Raw genomic sequence first — 6,312 nt, 5'->3', positions numbered from 1 at the left:
GCTCGACTCAATTTTGCAGTTGCGCATAGAGACTGGAATTACGCAGACTGGGGCAAAGTACTCTTTAGCGATGAATCTCGTTTTTGTCTCTATTCTCCAGATGGACGAGAACGAGTTTATCGTCGTCGTGGAGAACGATTTGCAGATTGTACTGTAAGTGAAAGGTACAGCTACAATGGAGGCTCTGTGATGGTTTGGGCAGGTATTTCAGCGGACGCTCATACAGATTTGCACTTTTTTGACAGGAACATGAACGCAGATGTATACGTGGAAGACATACTCCTTCCGTATGTTGTTCCGTATGCACCCTTTATCGGAGAGAACTTCTTGTTTATGCAAGACAATGCTCGACCACACACTGCGAGAAGAGTGTTTGATTTCCTCGATGAAGTTGGCATAAATCGACTTGTTTGGCCAGCAAGTAGTCCGGATTTAAATCCCATTGAGCATTTGTGGGACAATCTCGGCAAGAAAGTACGAAATCACGTACCTGCACCTCAGTCACTGCAAGAACTTCAAAGAGTTCTTCAAAATGCATGGGATGCAATTACGCAGGATAAAATAAAAAGACTAATACAGAGTATGCCTGATCGTATGAATGAGGTAATACGCGCACGAGGAGGTCATACCCACTATTAATACACACATGCGTGCGCCCGTACACACACACACACACACACACACACGCCACAAGGAGGGTTTGGAGTCTTTAAATACTGTGGAGCTGACGAACCACGGGATCCTTATCCTTGTGGTATACAAACGAGCACACACACACACACACACACACACACACACACGCCACAAGGAGGGTTTGGAGTCTTTAAATACTGTGGAGCTGACGAACCACGGGGTCCTTATCCTTGTGGTATACAAACGAGCACACACACACACACACACACACACACACGCCACAAGGAGGGTTTGGAGTCTTTAAATACTGTGGAGCTGACGAACCACGGGGTCCTTATCCTTGTGGTATACAAACGAGCACACACACACACACACACACACACACACACACACGCCACAAGGAGGGTTTGGAGTCTTTAAATACTGTGGAGCTGACGAACCACGGGGTCCTTATCCTTGTGGTATACAAACGAGCACACACACACACACACACACACACACACACACGCCACAAGGAGGGTTTGGAGTCTTTAAATACTGTGGAGCTGACGAACCACGGGGTCCTTATCCTTGTGGTATACAAACGAGCACACACACACACACACCTAAATTAAATTGAAATTATGTGCAACCATTTTTTTTCAAAATAGCGGATAAATGAAAGCATACAAAATGATACCGATAAATAAAGGTTCCCGCTTTGCTCCAGTGCGTGGCGTGAATCAGGTATCGCAGCCCAATGGGACGAAATGCATGTGAAAGTGTGGAGTATCACCTTTACAATGCTTTTTTACCGAGCTCGATACGATAATTATTCGCTGAGCTGCAAATTGAAGAAGAAAAAAGAGCGTTTTTAATTAAATTCGGAATAACTCAGCGAAAAATCATCGTATCGAGCTCGGTAAAAAAACATTTTAAAGATAACACTCCACACTTTCACGAGCATTTGGTCTCATTGGGCTGCGTTACCTGATTTACGCCGTGCACCGTCCCAAACTCGATCCTTTAATAATCAATTTTACATCCTTTCACTTCCTTATCCGCCATTTTGAAAACAATGGCTGAGCATAATTGCCACTTAAATATTCTTAAAGTGGACATTACAGCCTTCATTTTGTTTTTTTAAACATATTTTTATCATCATTATTTACCAAGTTATGATCATTTAAAATTTGATGAAATTTTCTCAAATTTTAGGTGTACCGCTTTTTTTGCGGGTGAGTGTATATATCATCGAATCCAATTAAAATTAATTTTAAAAGTCTTTACTTTATGTAAGTAAATAAAATATTATTAAAATTGATATTTATACATTTTTATCTTACTCGAAACATATCTATTTTTACATTTTTCATAATAAAAATTTGATTAAAAAAATACATATTATATATTTTTTTTTAAATTCGAATTCATATATCATGATCAAAAATAAAAGAGATAAAGTTATGATGTCGAATTAATCTGTAATTAATTTTCCCTGCCTTTATCGTAAATCTGTTATTGTATGTCTCGTTAACATCCTGGCATCTTTTACCTCGATGGTGAGCTCGACTTACCTCTATTAGAGCTTCTGCGGTTTTAATGATGCCTATCCGTAATCTAATCGATACGGTAACACGAGAGATTGTCGGAGGATAAGGTATATTTATACCAGCGATTAGACAAGATCGCTCGGCGTTTCGCAAAGGGTGGCATAGCACGCGATATCGCGTAAGGATTCGTCGGAAATTATCGAACACAGGGGATTATGTTTCGGTCCTTCGATAACCTGACGGTTGACATGTCACGTATTTGCTTGAGAAACAGGCATATCTCAGAACAAATCACGCTCTTAAGCAGCTTGTGCTCGCAAAGGAGGCGAATTTAATAGCTGTCAGCGATGAAGCATTCTGCGGCTAATCCCGATAACAATACATCTCGAGACTAGGTCTAGATCTCGTTGCCTCGGAAACGCAGGTGTTGTGTGGAAGGACGCAGCTTCATCTTTCATTAAAGATAAAATAAAGTTGTGGAATATTGATTTTCAGTTTAAATTACGTACAGTACCGGCCAAAAATATACTCACTTTTATATTTTTTGAGGATAACTTAATTCAAAGTGTATATATTTAATTAATTTTTCTTAAGTTTCTTAAGTTGCTGTCCATTATTGAATGAAAAGTCTATTGTCCAGTAATCCATATACTTAAAAAATTTATACACTTTAAATTAAGTTATTCACTTTGAGATAATAAGTTATTCTCAAAAAACATAAAGGTGATATTATATTTGTGATAGTACATTTGGCCGGTACTGTAAGTTTCGCTTAAATATATCTAATAATATTTATTATCATGATTATGCGTATGCCTCGAAAAATTAAATTTAAGAAAATTAAAATTTTTATAAATTTGCTTTTTTAATTTTTGCGATATTAATTAATATTTTATATAGCATTATTATAGTATAATATATAAAATAATGATAAAGCTTTTTAATAATTAATGCACTCTCTTCAAATTATAAATATTAATAAAATCAAATATATAATTATAATAAAATAAAAAAACAGATTTTTTCTAATACTTCTCTAGAGAAAAGTTCAATCCAATATATTGCAAATTATATAACAATCAGAGAAAGCGAAAAATATTAAATATATTAGAAAATATTAAATATTACTACAATAAAAACATATAGACAAATTAATCGTCGTAAATAAATAAAAATCTTCAATAAATAAACATTCATACGAAAACAGTAAGTAAAAATAACAAATTAATAATAAATAAAATATTGATTAATATTTCAAATTATACTATATTCTGTCTAAATATATTTAATAATATTTATTATCGTAATTATACGTGAAATAATTATAATTAATTATTGTTATATAATAATTATTGTTTCAAATAAATAAATTTGAAGAACAATTAAAATTTTGTAAATATATTATCTTTGTTCCATTATGCTAATTAATATTTATAGCATTAATATATACACATGTGAATATATATATATATATATATGTATATCCAAATTTTAATTATTGCAATGCAAGGTTTTTAGACTATGAATAAAATACATAAAATAAATACATAATAAAAATATATAAAATAAAAGAAATAAAATAAATAACTATAATACTTAATAAAAAAATAAAATTCGAATAACTCTTTAAAAAAAATTCCGTTCAATACATGTTAATTATATAATAGTCATAGAAAATCAGAATATAATTAATGAAAGTAATGAATTGAATATTTTAAGAAATATTAAATATGTTAGGTTAGGTGAGTGTTACTAAATAAAAGAACCGCATAACACACACATACACACACACACATACGTACGCACACACGTACACACACAGACACATACCATATAAATAGATATTCTAAATATGCTCATACGAAAATAATAAATGAATACACTTACCAAATTATATCACCTCGTCATATAACCACCCTCAAGTCGACCGTCATCAAGTTCAAGTTGTGTCGCTTCGATCACACGAAAAGTGTATATTAAAAGCACAAGGAATAACTGCACTCGATAATTGATACTTTTCTACGATCGTCCAACACTTTATCCGGCACTCCCGATTATCGTTTACGCACACAATGGCAATTTTAAATATTAAATAACGCGAAAACTGCGAGGACGCCACTCTCTTGGACTTGGAACGTGGACCGCGAAGTTCTGAGAAGGCCGCGCGAAAAATGGCGTCGCGCATGCGCATTGTCACCCGCCTCGCGACTTGATCACCAAGTCAAATTCAAGTTACTTTGATCGCGCGAACAATGATTGCACTCGATAATTGATACCTTCCTGTGATCGCTCGACGCTCTTTCCAACATTTCCAATTATCTTTTACACACACAACGCGATCTTAAACGTTAGATAATGCGAAAACTACGGAGACGATGCGCTTCGATTCGCGGCGAGCTGCGCGAGGAGCGCGGTGAAAATGGCGACACGCATGCGCACTGCTATGCGCTCGCGACGCTACTGTCAGGCGTCAGGTCCAAGTTGTTTTGATCGCACGAAACGGGAATATCAAAAACGCACGGCAAATAACTATCGCACCCGATAATCGATACCTTCTAATAAACGCCTGATCTTTTTTTCCACGTTTCCGATTATTGTTTGCACACATGATGCGAGTTTAAACGTTAAATAATGTGAAAACTACGGAGACGACGCGGTTCGATTTGCGATGCTGCGCGAAAGCTGCGTCGAAAATGGCAACGCGCATGCGCGTTTCTTTATCTTAAGGAAAATGTATCCGGAATTATTATATTGTTGAATCCACAGATAATTCATATATGTCGTTTAAGGAAAGTTCAATAAGTAAATGTAATCTTAAATTTAAAAAACTATCAATGATAATGTGATTTTACTGATCAGATAACGCGAAAACTGAGAAGAGACTATGATTCGAAACTGACAGCGTCAAGATTGACAGAACGCATGCGTGTTTCTTTTTTGTAAAAGATAATTATTCGTAGTTAAATTATTATATATATGTATATATTATTAGAGATCTGTAGAAAAATTTATATGTACATATATATATCCCTGGCGAAAATAAGAAACTTTATAAAGCGTTAACAACCGTTGAGTAAGGGTTTTCTGAGAGTTTATATGCTTTTCAAACTTTGTAAGAGCACTTACATAACGCTGTTGGGTTTTGAATGCTTATCAAACGCTGCAGTGTTGCAATTTTGGTTCTACAAACTCTTTATATAATGTTACATGAAAGTTTTGCAATGGTGAGGTAACATTTTTCAGAGTACGTTCAGTAAACGTTGATACATCTTCGTGTACAGAGTTTACTCAGACTTTTCAAACGTTTACGTTTACGCTATAACGTACAAACGTCTTTTAAACGCTGCAGTGTTGCAATTTTTGTTCTACAAACTCTTTACTAATCGTTTTTAAACTCTCGACGAACTTCCACAAACTTTCATGTAAACGCCAAACAAACGTCTCATTTTTGCCAGGGATCCCAGCAAACACCAAGTAACAGTTATATAATTGTTAGTTATAATTTCCTACTCAACAATATAATTGTTATCTGACACATAACAGTTATATAACATGTAACAGTTATATTGTTGAGTAGGAAATTATAACTAACAGTTATATAACTGTTACTTATGTGTTTGCCGGGATATATATATATATATATATCCCGGCAATACATGTATATATATATATATATATATATATATATATATATATATATATATACATGTATTATTTAATAAAAGTTTATGAATCACATATCACACACACAAAGAAATTCGAAAAGTTGACATGGCACAATGACATAAACATGTAAAATATATAGTTTCTTTGTCTTAAGATAAATATTGGATCTATAAATAAATTCATAGATATTATTTAAAGTTTATATAAATGCATTATTTTAAATTAAATTATTAATTAACGACAACAGTATGTTCTAGCCATAAAAATAAAAGAAAAATATGTTAACGTATAAAGGGTAATTTCGCTACATTAAAAAAATATTAGCTTCTGTCTGGAAAATTAGTAATATTCAAGGCTCTATTACTGCATATGAAAGAAAGAATATTGCATTATAATAAATTTATATGATTAAAAAGGAATGTAAAAATAGATTGATATTGGATTTTATAAAATACAGATAAAAATAATAATGAGACGTATA

This window comes from Camponotus vicinus, unplaced genomic scaffold (genome assembly GCF_025532165.1).
Source record: "Camponotus vicinus isolate PSW18456_S1 unplaced genomic scaffold, iyCamVici1.0 SCAF_1, whole genome shotgun sequence".
NCBI classification, from domain to species: Eukaryota; Metazoa; Arthropoda; class Insecta; order Hymenoptera; family Formicidae; genus Camponotus; species Camponotus vicinus.
This window is presented reverse-complemented; position numbering follows the sequence as displayed.